The sequence below is a fragment of the Anabrus simplex genome, chromosome 14 (assembly GCF_040414725.1).
Source record: "Anabrus simplex isolate iqAnaSimp1 chromosome 14, ASM4041472v1, whole genome shotgun sequence".
Taxonomy (NCBI): Eukaryota; Metazoa; Arthropoda; class Insecta; order Orthoptera; family Tettigoniidae; genus Anabrus; species Anabrus simplex.
The window spans coordinates 89,962,684-89,985,452 of NC_090278.1; the positions used below are offsets into that span (position 1 = coordinate 89,962,684).

The window sequence follows — 22,769 nt, forward strand, 5'->3', positions numbered from 1 at the left end:
TAGCACTGACGCGGATTCGGAATTGTTTGATAGGATAGTCAGCTATGTGGGAAACGACATGGAAAGAAATGTGATTGTAGCGGGAGATCTGAATTTGCCAGATGTCAATTGGGAAGAAAATGCGAACGACAGGAAGCATGACCAACAAATGGCAAATAAGTTAATATGGGAAGGACAGCTGATTCAGAAAGTGATGGAACCAACCAGAGGGAAATATATCCTGGGTGTCCTGCTGATAAAACCAGATGAGCTCTATAGGGAAACTGAAGTAATAGATGTTATTAGTGATCATGAAGCTGTTTTTGTCGTAGTTAAAAATAAATGTGATAGAAAGGAAGGTCTTAAAAGTAGGACTGTTAGGCAGTACCATATGGCTGATAAAGCAGGCATGAGGCAGTTTCTAAAAAGTAACTATGATCGGTGGAAAACGGTAAATAAAAATGTAAACAGACTCTGGGATGGGTTTAAAGAAATTGTTGAGGAATGCGAAAACAGGTTTGTACCTTTAAGGGTGGTAAGGAATGGTTAAGACCCACCTTATTATAATAGAGAAATAAAGAGACTAAGAAGGAGGTGCAGACTGGAAATTATTATTATTATTATTACAACTTCCCCCATGCGGAGGCTGCCACAAGGACAAAGTATGTCGACTACACAGTATTTTGTCTTCTAAGTTACTGTTGACTTTGCTAGTGTGCCAGGTAGAAGATTCACCAAAAGGCTCAGGAATAGATTTGCAATACGGTTCTTCAGATGTTATATAGATGATTGCGGAGTATGGTCACTGAACCTCGTATTGCGGCGATAGCGATGTCGTGAAGTCGTGTCCGGCTGAGACCGAGAGAATCCCATAGCTGTACAAGAAATTTAGGGATTGTGCCTCGAGCTCCGATCATGAGTCGAGTTAGAAATGGCTGTGGAAGTAAGGAGAAACTGAAGGAACTTACTAGAAAATTGAATCTAGCAAAGAAGGCAGCTAAGGATAACATGATGGCAAGCATAATTGGCAGTCATACAAATTTTAGTGAAAAATGGAAGGGTATGTATAGGTATTTTAAGGCAGAAACAGGTTCCAAGAAGGACATTCCAGGAATAATTAATGAACAAGGGGAGTGTATATGTGAGGATCTTCAAAAGGCAGAAGTATTCAGTCAGCAGTATGTAAAGATTGTTGGTTACAAGGACGATGTCGAGATAGAGGAGGAGACTAAGGCCAAAGAAGTAATAAAATTTACATATGATAACAATGACATTTACAATAAGATACAAAAGTTAAAAATTAGAAAAGCAATTGGAATTTATCAGATTTCTGGGGATATACTATACTAAAGACAATGGGTTGGCATATAGTACCATATCTGAAGTACTTATTTGATTATTGTTTGGTCGGAGGAGCTATACCAGATGAATGGAGAGTTGCTATAGTAGCCCCTGTGTATAAAGGAAAGGGTGATAGACATAAAGCTGAAAATTACAGGCCAGTAAGTTTGACATGCATTGTATGTAAGCTTTGGGAAGGCATTCTTTCTGATTATATTAAACATGTTTGTGAAATTAATAACTGGTTCGATAGAAGGCAATTCGGTTTTAGGAAAGGTTATTCCACTGAAGCTCAACTTGTAGGATTCCAGCAAGATATAGCAGATATCTTGGATTCTGGAGGTCAAATGGACTGTATCGCGATTGACCTGTCTAAAGCATTTGATAGGGTGGATCATGGGAGACTAGTGGCAAAAATGAGTGCAATTGGACTAGACAAAAGAGTGACTGAATGGGTTGCTATATTTCTAGAAAATAGATCTCAGAGAATTAGAGTAGGTGAAGCTTTATCTGACCCTGTAATAATTAAGAGGGGAATTCCTCAAGGCAGTATTATCGGACCTTCATGTTTTCTTATATGTATAAATGATATGAGTAAAGGAGTGGAATCGGAGGTAAGGCTTTTTGCGGATGCTGTTATTCTCTATAGAGTGATAAATAAGTTACAAGATTGTGAGCAACTGCAACGTGACCTCGAAAATGTTGTGAGATGGACAGCAGGCAATGGTATGTTGATAAACGGGGTTAAAAGTCAGGTTATGAGTTTTACAAACAGGAAAAGTCCTCTCAGTTTTAATTACTGCGTTGATGGGGTGAAAGTTCCTTTTGGGGATCATTGTTTTTTTTGCTAGAGGCTTTACGTCGCACCGACACAGATAGGTGGGGATCATTGTAAGTATCTAGGTGTTAATATAAGGAAAGCTCTTCATTGGGGTAATCACATAAATGGGATTGTAAATAAAGGGTACAGATCTCTGCACATGGTTATGAGGGTGTTTAGGGGTTGTAGTAAGGATGTAAAGGAGAGTGCATATAAGTCTCTGGTAAGACCCCAACTAGAGTATGGTTCCAGTGTATGGGACCCTCACCAGGATTACCTGATTCAAGAACTGGAAAAAATCCAAAGAAAAGCAGCTCGATTTGTTCTGGGTGATTTCCGACAAAAGAGTAGCGTTACAAAAATGTTGCAATGTTTGGGTTGGGAAGAATTGAGAGAAAGAAGAAGAGCTGCTCGACTAAGTGGTATGTTCCGAGCTGTCAGCGGAGAGATGGCGTGGAATGACATTAGTAGGCGAATAAGTTTGAATGGCGTTTATAAAAGTAGGAAAGATCACAATATGAAGATAAAGTTGGAATTCAAGAGGACAAACTGGGGCAAATATTCATTTATAGGAAGGGGAGTTAGGGATTCGAATAACTTACCAAGGGAGATGTTCAATAAATTTCCAATTTATTTGAAATCATTTAGGAAAAGGCTAGGAAAGCAACAGATAGGGAATCTGCCACCTGGGCGGCTGCCCTAAATGCAGATCAATATTGATTGATTGATTGATTGATTGATTGATTGATTGATTGATATGTTGAAGTAAGTCCTCAGGACAGGGGCGAAGTATACAGCATACAATAGTACGCCTCCACAAAGAGGAAACCGTGATGGTCATCTTCTGATCACTCGGGAAAGTAGCAAGACTGTTGTCAAATACACATTAAGACGTTTGCATGAAGCAGTGATCTGATAAGTCACCACGGAACACACTGTCAAAGGAAGACATGCAGATATAAAGTATATCGTCGAGAATTTCCAACGGAGGATAAGCTCAAGAACTTAAAAATCTACAAAATTCTGAGGAGAAGCTATGGAAGAACGAAGTGTGCAAGGGTACATTTTCACCTAGAAGGAATCCCAACTCTCCCTGGGGAAAAACTGTACAAGTCTCAATCATGTAACAGTGCGTTTTCGTGAATTGTTGATCTCGAAAAACACAATTGCATCCAGTCGGAGGCGAGACTACACAAGTGTAGAACATGCAGTAACACGAAACAAACTAGTAAATAACCAGTATAATAGTGCTCCTGAGGACCTGCTCACTTGATGAGTTAAACTGAGCACTGTCATAGCCCTTACAGGATTTACAAGGCTATTTTTTAACATGTAGCACAAAAAAGGAAAGGAAGCATGTGTAGAATGGATATAAACACTATTTACGTGTAAGTTAATGTAGTAACAGACAAGGAACATCTAATGTACAGTATGTGTCCCAGTTTCAGGCGATGGGAATATTCTGTTCTATTAAATATTACGTGATTAGAATTTCTGCAATTTGGCATGATCGCCTTCAACTTCTGTGCTGCTAACGTTGGTAGAATTAAACATATTTGTACGGCTATCGTGCGCAAGGAATAATGATGGTTAACTCCCTGAAATGTCTCCTTAAACGTAAAAAATATTACAAAAATACACGCTCAACGATAAGCAGAGCCAGTTAATGACGCAGGAAGGACAGCAGGTGATAAGGGTCGCCACACTGAACTGCCTTCTTATAACAACACTGCCATTAAGTGCACGCGAGCCTTCAACTGGCCTCAATTATCGCCAAGTTGGAAAAATTTAGAATAAGACTGGGTAATTTTGTTGGCTAACAGTGATCGGGGTAGGAGCGCAACCCTGGCTTATGAAAAACGTGGCTTCAAATGGGAAAATCCTCAAGAAAAACGTGTCAAATTTCCCTTCGGCAGAAACCAAATATGTAAATTGTAACAAACTTCCCAGTTTATCAAACATACAACAATTGCAATATAAATTATAACACTATATACATACCTATAACAAAATACACACTATTATACAAATAACGACATGTTTCATTCTACAAGAACATCCGCAGATTCTATTCAAATCACATCATTCCTCAATACTTGTTCATATTATCACCTAACTCTCTATCATTGACAAGTTACGCAACGTAAACACTGTACACATATGCATGTTTTAAGTGATTTCATCGAATTTGAGGATGTTCTTGTAGAACGAAACTTGTCATTCTTTGTATATAATAGTGTGTATTTTTACAGGTATGTTTATAGTGTTATAATTTATATTGACATTTTTGTGTGTTTTCCAGACTGTCAAGTTTTTATTACATTTTACTAAGTCGACACTGGAAAGCATGGCTTCATTCTTAACAAAAAAAAAAAAAAAAGTAACCAAATATAACATATGTATATGAAAAACTGCACCTACTAGTATTTTTTTTACATGTCGTTTTACGTCGCACCGACACAGATAGGTCTTGGTATAGGAAAGTCATAGGGGTGGGAAGGAAGCGGCCGTGGCCTTAATTAAGGTACAGCCCCAGCATTTGCCTGGTGTGAAAATGGGACTCTCTTAACAGCTGACCTTTTGAAATTTTCTCAACCGAAAATGAGCTACGTTCAGATACTTCGACAAACTAGAAACGAGAAATTTCCGGAAGAATGGAAAGTGGCCCTCATACACCCATTGCATCAAAAAGGTGACAAACAAAATGCCTGTGACTAGCCTACAGGGGAGTGGCCCTGCTGCAAATCGCTTACAAGGTATTCTCGAAAACATTGCTGAACAGAGTAGAAACAACACTTGACAAGCAATTAGGTGAATATCAGGGTGGATTTCGAAAAGGTAGATCTTGCTCAGAACAAATATTTAATTTAAAATCAATAATTCGTCATATAATAGGCCTACTGAACTCTAAGGTGAAGTAGTGACATTTGTGGATTTTAAAAAGGCCTTTGATTCTGTTGAAAGAGAGGCCTTAGATAAAACAGTACGGGAATTTGGAGTGAAATCTAAAATAGTAAACCTAATGCGGGAAAATTGTAGAAACAGTTTCTAAAGTAACATTTATGGGCGAAATATCAAAATGGCAAAGTGATGGTTTATCGCCAATTCCGTTCAACTGTATCCTAGAGAAGATTGTAAGAATTTGGAATGGACAATTAAAAGAACATAACATTTTGCCAATAACTTTGAGGAGATAAAAACAAAGGTGTTGAAATTAATTGCCTGACATTTGCAGACGATTTTAGTATACTTTCAAAGAGCCTGATAGATGCAACAACATAAATCAATCTCAGAGAAAAAATAGCCAATACAAGAAGTTTGAGAATCTCTGTAGAAAAGAACAAATTTATTACAAATATAAAAACACGCTCCAAAAGTTTTGACAACACACATTGGTCGCATAGAGAAAGTAAAGAAATTCAAATACCTGGGAGAAATAATTATAGAAAATGGTTTAGAAAAATCTGCTGTAGAAGAAAGGTTACACATGATGGAAAGAGCGTATGGCATCACTAAGAATTTTTACAACAAGAAATATTTATCTAAAAATCTCTAAATAAGGCACTACAGTACAATGCACGAGTGGTTTAGGAGGAGATGTGGAAAGGTACTTCATAAAACATGGTGGCGTGTTCCCATCCACCTGCATACAGCATTTCTTACTGGACTATCATGATACAGAGTAAGTCGCAGTCGCCTAGCGACCATCTGTCCACCAACGTCGACCCAAATCTTGGTGCGGCTCTGTAATTAAATTCATTATATAAAATTACTCATCATAAAAAAACTACCTATCGTATTTCGTTCAAGCACTTCATAAATACTCTCCGGAGTAATAAGAACAAATAGTGAAATTTTCATCGAAATCGGTCGACTAGCTTTCGAGTCCACTCGAGACGAACAAAATATTCATTTTTATATATTTGCGGAAAAAGGTTAACAATGTATGGATCAGTGTGGCCAGCGGAGGTAACCGTATTTTTGAAGGAAGGAAGAAAGCCCAAATCACCATCTGGTAAAGTACGCGAAACCGACACGTACCGAATCAAAGTGCCCGCACATAGTAGGTAGCTATTCCTAGCTTTTCTGCCCACTCACTTCCAGTACTGTCTGTATTCCACCCTATCCTTGGGTATATTGCATTGTTGCAGGCCCTTTGACAGATTAGTTTCCCGTCTTATTTTCGGTCGCCCCATCGCTGGGTTTCCCCTCAACCTCTAGCGGTACACTCGATGTGCGAAATAAATTTTAGATCATCCTTGACGATACACGTACCACTTTGTCCGCTTTCATTGAAGCTTTACCCCAAAGACTGGCAGATAATATCCAGTCGGGTTACTCCACGAACCCATCTTAACACCATCTATATTTCTCTTTTAGTTTCCAGTCTATATACACCTCTCCATGCAAGAATTTGTGTTGCAACGAACTGTCATAAATTTCTCAAGATTTTCTGTAGAATATTGTAACGCAGAATCCGAGAGGAACTTCTTTCTCCTTCACACGAATCAACAGAGCAAAACATCATTTCAAGAGTCTCTTGTGCCGTAGTTTCTGGATCACTCTCTAAATACTAAGATTTACTGCAATACTTTTCCATTCTGGATTAGGAGGAAAAAACATGCTGCGTTTGGCATCCACCGCTTAGCTGCTACTTCCTCTAAGATTTTCGAAATTTGCCTAACAATGTGGAGAGTTTCTAACAGTTTCTTGTCTCAAGCTTCGTAACAGCGTCTGCGATGCCGTAGAAATGGCACTGTATATATGCCAGGTCAACATTCAGTTCTATAAGAATACAAATATGTCAATTGTATGCAAAAAAAAAAAAAAAAAATAATAATTAAAAAAAAAAATTGTGGGCATCACCATTCAGAACAGGCTCAAACACAACTACCGCTGCTAAACTGAAGACCAGGAACAATATCATTCAGAAACTTGCAGGTTCTACATGGGGAGCATCAGCATCCACTCTTAGGTCGTCAGCACTGGGACTGGTATACTCTACAGCCGAGTATTGTTCATCTGTTTGGTTGAATAGCCCTTATGTTAAGAATATTGATGTTGTTCTGAATCACACGATGCGCATTGTCAGCGGCGCAGTCAGATCTACTCCTCTTTTCTGGTTGCCAGTCTTGAGTCACATAACACCTCCAAGGATTCGCAGACAAAATAACCTACTGTAATTCGCGAGTTCAGGAAGATAACAATGAACCCAAGTCTTCCCATTCATGAAGACATGGTTGTTAGGTATGGACGTCTGAAGTCAAGATCTCCACCCATTCAGACTGCAAGGGAACTCATCTACAGGAACTTTAACGGTTCTGATGAATGGCAGACCCTCTTTAGTCTCCAACACCCACCACCTGGTTTTAATCTCCCCAGAAGAACTTGGGTTCTTCTCAACAGAGTCCGTATCAATCATGGACGATGTGGGTCATTGTTGCATATGTGGGGTATGCGCTCCTCCCCTGAGTGCGACTGCGCTGAGAAGAAACAGACCATCCGTCATATTGTCACCGAATGTCCTAGGAGGTCATACTCCGGTCAGCTAAAGGAGTTTGTGTGTGCTTCTGACGGGGTTGTACAATGGTTCGACAGCTTGGATTTAAGTTTATGAACTGTTTTAGAGATTGGTTGATTGTTTAAGGTGTTATATTGTTTGTTATATTTTTGAATATTTGTATGTAGAGTTATGCACTAGCCATAAGCTAAATAAATAATAAATAATAGGCTAGATGACTACATTTCTGAAGAAGGGAATAAAAAAGGCAAATAGGGCAAAATCCGTCCCCAGGTGATAATTAAAAAAGAATTAACATTGGCTGAAAGGTAACAATGTAAATCAAAAGCTATGGCAATTTCAAAATGTTTGTTATTCAGCCATCGCTAGCTTTAATCGCACTCTGAGATGCGCAGAAAAGCGACTGCTTTTATTGAAATTAAAATGTATAACCTCAATATCCTGGAAGGGCCTTGGCCTACCAAGCGACCGCTGTTCAGCCCGAAGACCTGCAGGTTACAGGGTGTCATGTGGTCAGCACGACGAATCTTCTTGGCTTTCTAGACCGAATCAGCTATCTCACCGTCAGATAGCTCAAATAACGTAGGCTGAGTAGACCTCCAACGAGCCCTCCGATCCAGGTCCGGGAATCGAAGTCGAAGCCTCCAGGCAAGAGACGAACACGCTACCCCTACACCGCGGTGCCGGCGAAATGTATATTCTAGGCAAATAAAAATCCACAGCCTGTTTCCAGTCATTCGACCGGGCCAGAATGGAAATGAATGAAGCCCCCATCTAGTGGCGAGAATAGGAAATGTACCGGCTGCCGAAGCCTGTCGCATTCCTCTGGGGCAATGATACAGTAAATGACTGACAGATGAAATGAAATGTTAACGGAGAGTGTTGTTGGAATTAAAGATGACAAGGAAAACCGGAGGACCCGGAGAAAAATCTGTCCCGCCTCCGCTTTGTCAAGGGAAACAATAGTTCCAAAATATCTTATATGGTACTTGTAAACGCATTGGAATTTTCCTGATATTCCGTTACGTTTACCGTCCACCTGCCAGTTCTTAGAAACACACACGTTATTTTCTCAGTAAACGTATTGTATTACATTTCGCAGAACCTTCACAGCTGTAAAAATGAATAGTAGGCTACTTAAGTCGGCACAGTCCTAGACCTGTGGCATGACTCATTAGGTCGTTCACAAGAGGGAGAGATTGATCATGCCGTCAGCTCGTTTATAGCGCACCTGCTGTGTGTGATTTATGATCGTGTGTCCTCATTTTCTCCTTGAAAATGAAAATCCACAGTCTGTTTCCAGTCATTCGACCGGGTCAGGAATTGAATGAATGAAGCACCATCTAGCGGCGATAGGAATTGGTGCCGGCTGCCGAAGCCTGTCGCACTCCTCTGGGGCAATGGTTAATGACTGACAGATACAATGAAATGTTAATGCAGAGTGTTGCTGGAATTAATTATGACAGGGAAAACCAGAGTACCGGAGAAAAAGGTGTGCTGCCTCCGCATTGTCCAGCACAAATCTCATATGGAGTGACCGGGATTTGAACGACGGAACCAGCGGTGAGAGGCCGGCGCGCTGCCGCCTGAGTCACGGAGGCTTTCTTTTTCTCCTTATTGTTATAATATTCCCAGGAATTCTCTTTTCGTAGATCTAGAGAAGGCATGTGACAGTACCATCCCCATGTTGACGGACTACGAGATCAGGAGCATTTTTTTTACAATTTCGCACTGACACAGAGAGATCTCATGGCCATTATAGGAGTCGGAAGGAAGCGGCCGTGGCCCTAATTAAGGTACAGCCCCAGCATTTGCTTAATGTGAAAACGGGAAACCACACGGAAAACCATGTTCAGGGCTGCCAACAGTGGGGTTCGAACCACTATCTCCTAAATGCAAGCACACAGCTGCGCGCTCAGGGGCATTTATATTGATAATTGAGCCGCAGTGAGGAATAATAGAACGAGTTCTTGGATCAAAGTAGTTATAAGTAGTTCGTTGTTCATAGTTTATAAAACGGCAGTGAGAGATTCAGCTCGGTGGATTTCCTTCCCCTGATGGTTTAACATCGCATCAAACAGGGCAGGATTACATGATTCAAGAACTGGAAAAAAAATCCAAAGAAAAGCAGCTCGATTTGTTCAGGCTGATTTCCGACAAAAGAATAGCGTTACAAAAATGTTGCAAAGTTTAGGCTGGGAAGACCTGGGAGAAAGGAGACGTGCTGCTGAACTAAGTGGTATGTTCCGAGCTGTCAGTGGAGAGATGGCATGGAATGACATTAGTAGATGAATAAGTTTGAATGGTGTCTTTAACAGTAGGAAAGATCACAATATGAAGATAAATTTGGAATTCAAGAGGACAAACTGAAGCAAATATTCGTTTAAGGAAGGGGAGTTACGAATTGGAATAACTTACCAAGGGAGATGTTCAATAAATTTCCAATTTCTTTGCAATCATTTGAGAAAAGGCTAGGAAAACAACAGATAGGGAATCTTGCCACCTGGGCGACTGTCCGAAATGCAGATCAGTAGTGACTGATTGAACACTGGCACAGAAAGTTGCTAGGACCCGCGACCTAGCATTTGCTTGATATGAAAATGGGAAACCACAGAAAGCTATCTTAAAGGATGCAGATACAGGGGTTTGAACCCAATATGTCCCGACTACAAGATTACAGTTACCATCCAGCGAACTCCCTCGGTAGATGGAGTTTTTTTTTTTTTTTTTTTTTTTTACAACTGGCTTTATGTCGCACCGACACAGATAGGTCTTATGACGACGATAGTATAGGAAAGGTCTAGGAGTGTGAAGGAAGCGGCCGTGGCCTTAATTAAGGTACAGCCCCAGCATTTGCCTGGTATGAAAATGGGAAACCACGGAAAACCATCTTCAGGGCTGCCGACAGTGGGGTTCGAACCCACTATTTCCCGGATGCAAGCTCAAAGCTACGCGGCCCTAACCGCACGGCCAGCGCCTCTCACCGCTGGGTTTCGTCGTTCAAGTCCCGGTCATTCCATGTGAGATTTGTGCTGGACAAAGCAGAGGCGGACAAGCATTTCTCCGGGTACTCCGGTTTTGCCTGTCATATTTCATTCCAGCAACACACTCCAATTTCATTTCATCTGTCGTTCATTAATCATTGCCCCAAAGGAGTGCGACAGGCTTCGGCAGCCGGCACAATTCCTATCCTCGTCACTAGATGGGGTCTTCATTCATTCCATTCGTCGAATGACTGGAAAAAGGCTGTGGATTTTCATTTTCAAGTGTAAATTACATTAATGAATGTGTTCAGTGATCAAAATTATTTATTCGTATAGAATAAATGCCTTGAATCATATCAGTGAGTAATGTCTTTGTGTCTGTCCGTACAGGGCACTCTGCTCCTCCAAAGTAACATAGTATTTTCGCGTATGGAAATATGAGTTTGTATGTGCGTTCGGTATGTTGGGTCGTCCGTCGCAACACCATACTTTATTTCAATAGTTTTTTAATATTGCATAGTTTTAGGATTCATATTTAGCGTCGTTAACCACTTTAATCACTGCTCCTTGTACGAAGAACGGGTAATTTGGCTAGTTTAAAATAACATGTTAAACAACGTAAATACAGAAGTTTTCCAAAAAGAATGTAAAAAAGTAATATACCTGGAAGTATGGATTGCCCTAATTCATGACCATACCACAACATTTTAACTGTAGCTAATATGAAAAAAAAAAAATCTATTCACATAAAAATCCCAGCCGTGGTAATGACCTTCAAATAGTTTTAAACCTAGAGACTATCGTAAATTCGCTAGATACAACATTAGTCGAGTGGCAATGTAGCCTACATTTTTGGCGACTTGTCCTACATTTCAGGTCTGCGGGTCTTATTTGAGATTATCATCTGTTCGCCCTATAAATACAAGCAGAATATGCTGCACTCCCTGCATTCAGGACAATGTTATCAGAGCTATTCTAGATAGCGTGCACAAAGTGAAATGTTTCAATCCTAGGAGGAGGACGAAGCGGGACAAGCGTAGAGGAAGATGGATAGAGACTAGCTGATAACGAGCTTCTTATTACTGGTTTATTTCCTTTTGGAAAGAAATAAAACGAGACGAAAAGAGGCGACGCAAGGCAAGCTCTGAGAAGCGTTCGTTATCTTGTGACCCCCCGACCCGATGCGACCCCCACGGCACTGACCCCCACACGACCCCCGTCAAGTCTAGACTCGGCCGGTTCCCCCATGAGGACACATCACAACCGCAGCCTTGTCTCTGTACCAACAACACCACAATGTCAGACCCTTCAACCCTGACAACATCGGCTAGAGAGGGTAGGTAGTAGGTAGAGGTGGGTAGCCATATTACGTGAAATGTTTATAAACGCTTGTACTTCTGTATTGTCATTTTAACATTACTATGTCTTATGGCTGGAGATCTTGTGAAAACTTGCGTCACGAAATAAGCGACAAAAACGCATGAGGCGATGTTACCTAGCAACCGTGCAGGCTGTGATGTGAAGTACTAATGGATGGCCATGAGTGAGGCCTCATCTCATCGTACTCTAGAGAACTCATTGCCGGAATTTCTTTCGTGGTAGTTTCATAGCATCTGAGCCAGTTTTCTCCCTTCGAAGCACTTCCTACTAGACTTGACTCCACATTCCACACAGATGTCTCTCAAAAACGATTAGTTAGATCCAAATAAAAATATTCGTTATGTGAAATTTGGCACCCTTTTTGTTCACAAGCTGTAAAACACGATTTTTATGTGCTTTAAATACAGTGAGTACGTGGATTCAGGCAAAAGCATCGCCGCCAGTGTTAATCATCGTGGTGCACAACGCGTTGATGACAGGAATCGCCGTCGGCTAGCTTGGATCGTAAGAACTGATAGACGAACTACAGTGCAGCAGAGCATTCAGTTCAATGCTAGACAAGGACGTGTGAACAGCCAAACCATCCAGAGCTATCGGCCTCCCGTGAAAATCTCTGCTCGACACCCGTCCCTTTGTGGTATTTCCAGGCTGTCGTTAGAGGCGACTAAAACGGGCCCCACGGGCTCTTAACGTGGGAGCGTGGGTTGGCGACGTTAGGCGAGTCCTAGCATTGATTCCATTTACTTGTTCCAGGTTCCTAACTTTCATCAATCCTGAAGCCGAGCACAATTGGGCTCAATAAGCAGCGCTTCATTTCAGGCAGGTAAAGGAGCAGAATACAGCCTAGTAACTGCTTGTACGGCTCTCGGTTAAACGAGTGAAGGGCATCGTATCTACATAGATAGAAACTTTTAACAGTTTTATTGCGCCTAATGTCACGTCCTATACAGTGCATTAGATAATGGTGAGGAAGCAAAATAAGTTTAATTATCTTCATTTCATTAAGTTATGCTTAGGAAACAGAATTCATTATTTTGACATGTGATAACTAAATTCTCCTTTGACTACTATGTGCACTCATAGAAATACTGCAGACCAACAAGAAATCTTGTTTAAGAATACAGTATAAACAATGAACGACGAACGAACTGTACGATTGTATCAGATACTCGCGTTACAAATAAAAGTCCTATATCATCCTCCTTTTCAATACAAAAAACATCTATATTAGATGGGATAAATTCTATACATGCTTCAGCCTATCTAAAGGCCATCGTCAGTAGAAGCTGAACTATTACATTTATGCAAACAAATAAACACGCTAAAAACAACAATAGAGACACGAGACCGACAAGGTCGAACCACTCGAGACGACAACCTTTCAACGAATGATGCGTACTCATTAACCCATTATTGACGGCCTCACTACGCTTCGCATTACAGATTTCCACTTTTAAAAGGATTAGCAAGTTTCTATGTCAACCAAACGAGTTTTTAGATGAGATGATTTTTTCTACCTCAACATGTTTTTAATATGTCAATAATGATCATTGTCTTTTAATTCCACACACTTTACTAGTGTTTTTATTTATTTGCATAAATGTAATATATAAGCTTCTACTGAGGATGGCCTTTAGATAGGCTGAAACATGTATAGATATTGCCCCATCTAATATAGATGGGATTTTTGTTTAGAAAAGGAGGATAATATAAGATTTTTTTTATTTGTAAAGTGATAATCGTCAGTACGGAATGAAATTTATAACATACAGTCAGATACTTAGCCAGGTACAATGCTGTGGCTTTGCTTGCACCTTGACTCCATATACCATCATCTAGTCTGTACAGCACAAACTACTAGAAGTCACCTGCTCTCGGCTTTTACAGTGCTCATGCCGTTAGCTCAAGGAGCGGGACTCTCTTATTGTCCACCTCTCTTGGTCAACTCTTGTTCTCTTTCGAACCCGAGGGTATTAGGATTGCGAGTCCTAGGGGTTCTTTCTTTTTCACGCCCTTCGTGGCCAATCAATCAATCAATCAATCAATCAATCAATCAATCAATCTCTGCATTTAGGGCAGTCGCCCAGGTAGCAGATTCCCTATCTGTTGTTTTACTAGCCTTTTCTTAAATGATTGCAAATAAATTGGAAATTTATTGAACATCTCCCTTGGTAAGTTATTCCAATTCCTAACTCCCCTTCCTATAAACGAATATTTGCCCCAATTTGTCCTCCTGAATTGCAACTTCATCTTCATATTGTGATCTTTCCTACTTTTAAAGACACCACTCAAACTTATTCGTCTACTAATGTCATTCCACGCCATCTCTCCACTGACAACTCGGAACATACCACTTAGTCGAGCAGTCTCCTTTCCCCCAAGTCTTCCCAGCCCAAACTTGGGAACATTTTTGTTAGGCTACTCTTTTGTCGGACCATAACAAATCGATTTTTTTCCAGTTCCTGAATCAAGTAATCCTGGTGAGGGTCCCATACACTGGAACCATACTCTAGTTGGAGTCTTACCAGAGACTTACGTGCCCTCTACTTTACATCCTTACTACAACCCCTAAATACCTTCATAACCATGTTCAGAGATCTGTACCCTTTATTTACAATCATTACGTGATTACCCCAATGAAGATCTTTCCTGATATTGAGACCTAGGTCCTTGCCGTTGTTTGTCCTATACCTTAATTTTTGCACGTGTCGGACCCCTTTCAATTTTTTTCTTTGATTGGTGTTATATAGATGATGGTTGTATAGTTGTACTTCCTTTTAAAACAAAACCACCACCACAAGGCACAATGACTGACATGCGCAAAGGAATATCGCCCTGGAACGTTCGAAGCATAGCAAAAGGTCGCCTGGTCAGATGAGTCGAGGTACCAGTTGGTACACGCCGATGGCCTGATACCACAAGAGGCTGTGTTCTTTCTTGCCAGCAGGGCACAGTTCAATCAATCACCACTGATCTGCATTTAGGGCAGTCGCCCAGATGACAAGATTCCCTATCTGTTGTTTACCTAGTCCTTTTCTTAAATAATTGCAAGGAATTTGGAAATTTATCGAGCATCTCCCTTGGTAAATTATTCCAATCGCTAACTCCTATTCCTATAAATGAATATTTGTCCCCTTTCCTCGTCTCCTTACTCCCAAGTCTTCCCAGACCAAATTTTGCAACATTTTCGTGACGCTACTCTTTTGTCGGAAATCATCCAGAACCAAAGCGTGCTGCTTTCCTTTGGATCTTTTCCGGATCTCGTATCAAGTAATCCTGGTGAGGATGCCGTACACTGGAACCTTAGGCTACTCATATTATGATCTGATCAGAGACTTATGTGCCCTCTCCTTTACATCCTTACTACAGCCTCTAAATACCCTCATAACTATATGAAGAGATCTGTACTCTTTATTTACAATCCCGTTTGTGTGATCACCCTAATGAACACCTAGGTACCTACTTGATGATCCTTATAAGGAACTTTCACCCCATCAACGCCGTAATTACAACCGAAAAAAGTTCACCTATTAGTGAAACTCCCAACCTGACTTTTAACTCCGTTTATCATCGTACCATTGCCTGCTGTCCAGGTCTGGAACTCTTCACGTGTGATGAAATAGGACCTCTACATCTAACAACATTACAGAAACCTCTTGGCAGGTAATGTTCACAAGGCCTGATATGGTCAAAGGACTGACTGGTTCGATGATCACTCCACGGATGTAAATAAATACACTGACTGACAGAGCAAATGCAACACCAAGAAGGAGTGGTTCGAAAGGGATGAAAGTTGGGGAAAAAACAGAGACGGCACGGACGAATAATTGATGTTTATTTCAAACCGATATGCAGGTTACACAATGCGCACGGCATCGACTCAGTAGGATGTAGGACCACCGCGAGCGGCGATGCACGCAGAAACACGTCGAGGTACAGAGTCAATAAGAGTGCGGATGGTGTCCTCAGGGATGGTTCTCCATTCTCTGTCAACCATTTGCCACAGTTGGTCGTCCGTACGAGGCTGGGGCAGAGTTTGCAAACGGTGTCCAATGAGATCCCACACGTGTTCGATTGGTGAGAAATCCGGAGAGTACGCTGGCCACGGAAGCATCTGTACACCTCGTAGAGCCTGTTGGGAGATGCGAGCAGTGTGTGGGCGGGCATTATCCTGCTGAAACAGAGCATTGGGCATCCCCTGAAGGTACGGGAGTGCCACCGGCCGCAGCACATGCTACACGTAGCGGTGGGCATTTAACGTGCCTTGAATACGCACTAGAGGTGACGTGGAATCATACGCAATAGCGCCCCAAACCATGATGCCGCGTTGTCTAGCGGTAGGGCGCTCCACAGATACCGCCGGATTTGACCTTTCTCCACGCCGACGCCACACTCGTCTGCGGTGACTATCACTGACAGAACAGAAGCGTGACTCATCGGAGAATACGACGTTCCGCCATTCCCTCATCCAAGTCGCTCTAGCCCGGCACCATGCCAGGCGTGCACGTCTATGCTGTGGAGTCAATGGTAGTCTTCTGAGCGGACGCCGGGAGTGCAGGCCTCCTTCAACCAATCGACGGGAAATTGTTCTGGTCGATATTGGAACAGCCAGGGTGTCTTGCACATGCTGAAGAATGGCGGTTGACGTGGCGTGCGGGGCTGCCACCGCTTGGCGGCGGATGCGCCGATCCTCGCGTGCTGACGTCACTCGGGCTGCGCCTGGACCCCTCGCACGTGCCACATGTCCCTGCGCCAACCATCTTCGCCACAGGCGCTGCACCGTGGACACATCCGTATGGGTATCGGCTGCGATTTGACGAAGCGACCAACCTGCCCTTCTCAGCCCGATCACCATATCCCTCGTAAAGTCGTCTGTCTGCTGGAAATGCCTCCGTTGACGGCGGCCTGGCATTCTTAGCTATACACGTGTCCTGTGGCACACGACAACACGTTCTACAATGACTGTCGGCTGAGAAATCACGGTACGAAGTGGCCATTCGCCAACGCCGTGTCCCATTTATCGTTCGCTACGTGCGCAGCACAGCGGCGCATTTCACATCATGAGCATACCTCAGTGACGTCAGTCTACCCTGCAATTGGCATAAAGTTCTGACCACTCCTTCTTGGTGTTGCATTTGCTCTGTCAGTCAGTGTAATAAAGACCAAGTATGATGACATAATGAGAGTGCACAAATTCAAACATCTAGGGGAGATTCTGACTCCTAACAAGAGAAGCCAGCTATCGAAGAAAGAGCAAATAAGATGGAGATTGCATTCAGACTATGCCAGGAAACTTACAAGTCCAAATCCCTCTACTATCAAGCCAAACTCAGACTCTATAATACCGTGGTGAAACCTGAATGCATCTATGCAACGGAGAAAATTACCAGAAAGGGGATTACCGAAATAGAAAAGAAAGAGCGTAAATTACTGAGGAAAATTCTGGGACCCAAGAAAGCAACAGGAAATGAGTTTACCTTCCGTTTGAGATCAAATCAAGAGCTGCATGAAAAATGCGGCAACATTTCAACCTCGATAAGAAAAAGGCGACTGACTTTGCTGATGCTTGTTGTTTTAAGGGGCCTAACATCAAAGGTCATCGGCCCCGACTGACTTTCTATGGACACCTGAGACGAATGGGACCGGAACGCCTAGCAAATAAGATCCTCATCTTCCAGGAAAGAAGGAAGACCCAAGTACCACGGCTGAAAAAGTTCATCAGGATCTTAAGAATGTGGCATTGAGGAGGGAGTTAAATTACAAACAGAACAGGAGGTGACGGATCTGTTCGTAGAGAAACCCAGGAGAACAAGAACGTGTTCTCGGATGAGGAACAAGCAAACGTGAGCCAGACAATTAAGGAGTAATGGTGTAAAAAGAAAGAACATCAACAGTTAAGGAAGTTGTGATATCGTAACCCACAGGAAGTTGAAACGATCTTAAATAAATAAAACAAAGAAATTTTGCGAAAAGCTATTTCAGTAAATGAGACTAATATTGACAACGAACGATTTATTTGCATCAGTTGACTGACGGAGCATCTTTGGCGACCAAGGTCCACGGTAACGACTAATGCGACATCACTTCCGTCACATACTTTGTCGCGTTACGCAAATTTTTAAGACGACCCCCAGTCATAACACATATTCATATCAAAATACATCTCTCAAACCGAAGAATAACAAATAAGTTTCCGAGAAAAGAAGCCCCTTTGTGAAATGCTCCTGATAAATTTGCGTGCTAGTCTCCAACTAGTGCTGCCATCTAGATAGCCCACCGCCTTCCGTGCTGTTCCAGGTGACCATGATTTGCTCACAGATTGAACGCGTCGGTTTCTCTGGCGGCGCACTTCCCTACTAGGTCTACTCTGATAAGTGCGCGGTGCATGCCAGATAATTCAATGAAGGCTTGTTGGCAGATATCGTATTACGCGGTTAGCTTTATCTCCGCCAGCCCATTCATTGTAAGATAAGGAGGAGAAGCGCCTGTTTAAAATTATTCTACCATATTCCTAGGTTCAAACTAGGGCACTTTACGAACGCCCATACTAAGGGAGCAGATTTTTGTGTTAAAATGTGCAAAATAATTTTGTGTGCTGAAAAGCTAAAAATATTTGGTAAGTTTAAAATATTCTGCTTTAAATATCGTATAACCACTCGCGTTCAAGAGGTAAGGACGTTTAACTTATTATATTAAAATATAGTGCTAACAAACATGCTCCTTAAGTCTTTGTATAGAAAAGTACAGTACATATGGTATACTGATTTTTGATGTGCCAGACCCAGAGTAGACATTACAGTATTCATAAAAAAGGGAAAAAGTAGCAGTTCGTAGTCACCAATCACACGCTGGAATATTTGTTGTTAGAAGTAGTCTCAGAATTGCAGTGAACAACTAAGTTAATCACCAAACTGTCCATCACAAATGCATGCCCACTATCTCTAAAGAACGCCTTGTACTGCGAAAACGACAGCTCCACATTACAGGACGTCAGTCGTGCACATTTAAAGAGAGGGATGTCACCAACATTAACGCCATCAATTTCACCTACATTAGCACATTTCTTAAATCCTCTGAATTTTCAGAACGGATTCTGATATCTGACCTTAAACAGTCCCTGTACCTGCTATGTGGAGAGTGAATCTAGTTTATTTTTAGTTAGTGCATTTTTCACGTATGCTAGCTAATTCAGTCATGGAGGGAAACAACTCGTGCAGCAAATCAGATCGCTGTCTAAAGGTAACGACATAGCCAGTGACCAGCAAGTCTTCGAACTTTCGGAGAGAAGTACATAAATAGCCACAACATTAAAAAAATTGACGTAAGATACACTGTTAAGGGGAACTGTATGTGAACATCATAGAAAATGCTGCAGTATTTGCTTATATTCATGGTATTTCTACTACTGAAGTTTAGAATGCACAAGGTTGTAATTATTATGATAATGTCAGTATACCTTTACAAGTATTTTAAATGTTGCAAGTGATAAATATCATTGTGGATCCGTATTGAAGATACTATATGTAGGATGCTAACTGGTTTATAATATCACCTATTCTATACATTAAATAGGTGAATAGATGATATGATATAAACCAATTATCCAAGTTGCACTTTCCCAAAAATTACTTTTGTTATAATTTTTTTATGAGATTTTGTAACATTTACCAAGGGAGATGTTCAATAAATTTCCAATCTCATTGAAATCATTTAAGAAAAGGCTAGGAAAAGAGCAGATAGGGAATCTGCCACCTGGGCGACTGCCCTAAATGCAGATCAGTAGCGAATGATTGATTGGTTCGATAGATTTTGTCACTTCATGGGTTGGTACCGTAGGTGTATATCAGAAACCAGCAACTTTACTGGAATTAATTTTTTTCATAGAGGTTCACCGTAATCTGGTGTTAAAAGTAGACCATTATTGCATTTGTAGTGTGTGAGAATTCTACAGTGTGGATTTCTGTATTTACAAACAAGAAATACTGAAAATGTTCAGTGTTTGGTTCTAACTAAATATGGGAAATATTTCATCTAAAACGCTAAAAATGGTCTACATTAATCTAATATCTGTCTAAGAGTTCTGTTACAAAATTTCAGCTCTCTATCTTCAATAGTTTCTGAGAAACATTCTTGGGGATGCACACAAGGAATAACACATCTGTTATAGGAATAACACATCTGTTATGCCTTCGAACGTTCAGTCTGCAAGCCTCTGAATTATCTAAGCGCCTCCATAAATCTTCTCTAAATCCTGTAGGCTGCTTGTATTTTGAGTCTCGATATTTCGATAAATCAGAGCTGAACAAATTGAACAACAAAAATAATAAATCATCAGTTTTTGATGCGGGAGAGGGGAAAGGTGGTGGTGGTGATTACTGTTTTAAGAGGAAGTACAACTAGGCAACCATCTTCTATATAACACTAATCAGAAAGAAAAAAAATGGAAGGGATCCGACACCTCGGAAAATGAACATATCTAAATGTATGGCTTTTCAGGTGTTTGCTCTATTAACCAGCATTTCGTCTTAGGTCTGACACTAGACTCGTCAGAGTGGGATGTGTCAGACCCTACCCACTGATGCTGGGTTGTATGCAGGAGAACTTATCAGAAGCCTATTTATGAGGCACAGTCTGATAACTGCATACGGGAAATAAAACTCCACAATGGAATTAATGCCCGCCTAGCAATTCCAAATGGAAATTCTAAATTCCCATGGAGGGAATTAGATATCTGCCAAAGAAAGACAAGGGCCACAAAGGACTCGCTAGGCCTCGAGTGCTCTAATACCGTCGGGGTCAGAAAAGAACAAGAGTTGATCAAGGGAGGTCGGATAAGGGGGACGAAATTGAGGAACCTACAACAAGTAAGTGGAAGCAATGATAGGACTCAGCGAAGCGTCCCGTGTTCGCCAATCCACGCTCCCAAGTTGAGAGCCCCTACGGCCCCTTTTAGTCGGTTCTCACGACAGGGAGGGGATACCGTGGATGTTATTCTACGGGGGGATACGAGGGGAAAGATAAACACTGCGACGTGCTGTTCAGACGGTGGCGTGATGGAGCAGTTCGTTAAAACGTCGCTAGCGTCGCACTAACACCTCGAAGGTCTTCGGCGTTGGCTGGTGTGAAAATGGGAAGAAAATATTTTAAAATTTTAATGAAGTGATTGTCATTGTTTTCATCACTACTGAAACAGACCCTACAACGTTTAAATAACAGGCACCACAGGGTCACGAGTAGTATTGAAGAATTTCTCAAAACTATCTGGAACATTTGAAGTCCTTGAAGAAGCGCACTGTAACGACTGGCAGGAAGAGAAAAATCGGCGTTGTTAGTGATCCAACAACAAAACAGTTCACAGTCCAAGGAAGTTAATTCTGAAAAGAAGAGATACTACAAACCCTGCTTTAAGTACTTTGAAGAAATATATTACATACCCTCCAGTTGCTGGGAGGTGATTGGGTTGCTCTTCGATGTTACGTTAATTTCTTCTTTCGTTTTGGTATTCATGTTTCGTTTCTAAACGGTATTTACTTGTTACGTAATTCACTGCCAATTGTCGATCAGCATTTATACGGTATATGCAAAAGTAAATAGGCTAAATTATTCCTCTGTACAACAGGGGAGTTTCAGAATTAAAATATACAAGCTCATTTTACCGTAGGCCTACGTATGAAAATGTGAATGGCATTATTAACTACATTACTGCCACTCTGATGCTGTTACCGTACGCCACCCCTTGTTCTAGGGCAACTATCTCTTGTGGATTTTCTGTCTTTACCACAAGTTAATTTTGTTATATAGAGAGGATGTTGCCTAGCTATCGCCGGCCCCGTGGTGTAGGGGTAGTGTGCCTGCCTCTCACCCGGAGGCTCCGGGTTCGATTCCCGGCCAGGTCAGGGATTTTTACCTGGACCTGAGGGCTGGTTCGAGGTCCACTCAGCCTACGTGATTAGAATTGAGGAGCTATCTGACGGTGAGATAGCGGCCCCGGTCTAGAAAGCCAAGAATAACGGTCGAGAGGATTCGTCGTGCTGACCACACGACACCTCGTAATCTGCAGGCCTTCGGGCTGAGCAGCGGTCGCTTGGTAGGCCAAGGCCCTTCAAGGGCTGTAGTGCCATGGGGTTTGGATGTTGCCTAGCTGTACTTCCTCTTAAAACAATCACCACCACCAAGTCATTTTTGCCTTTTACAGAAGCTTCTTCGTGTAATTTCTCAAGTCCGAATTTTTTCTATAGTTCCAGGGGCTCGGCCCCATCCACTTCGAATTGTCGAGACTCGACTGTACAGTACTAGTAACCAGCGCCGTGGCCTCTACATCTCTTACCACTTGAATCAGTGCTGTCCAACTTCAAGTTAGCCGATGGCCGTAGCGAAACATAAATAAAGAGTGTGCCCCGTAATTAGTAATATAACATTTTTATTATTTTTAGAAATGTTACAAAGCAAATAAGTCCTTTGGTTTTATTAAATTATTTGTGATTGTTTTGACTTATCCTGATTCAAAAGTTAGTATTGCTCTTCATACGTCACTTCAGCGACTTGAATATGTAGCATACAATTTGAAGATATGTCTACATTTAATAAAGAGACATTGTAACGAGCGTAACTTTAATACATTTCAATTATTAGGAATTATTATTAAATTGAAAATTAATAACACAGATAAAGAACAATAACAAACTTCCACTGATACCAGTATTCGTTAATGTTGTGGGTGTTTTTTCCTCTGATTCTAGTGTAG

At 41.5% G+C, this 22,769-nt stretch overlaps 1 protein-coding gene and 1 long non-coding RNA gene across 2 annotated transcripts in view; one reads left to right on the forward strand and one right to left on the reverse strand.

Annotated features, from left to right (window-relative positions):
- Positions 1-22,769, reverse strand: part of LOC136885658 (uncharacterized) — a 220,515-nt gene that overhangs the window by 12,375 nt on the left and 185,371 nt on the right. The window lies entirely within an intron of this gene.
- The window catches only part of LOC136885750 (uncharacterized), a 39,326-nt gene continuing 28,488 nt past the window's right edge, over positions 11,932-22,769 (forward strand). The window contains exon 1 of the long non-coding RNA XR_010861606.2: positions 11,932-11,981. This is a non-coding gene — a long non-coding RNA (uncharacterized lncRNA). The remainder of the gene's footprint in view (positions 11,982-22,769) is intronic.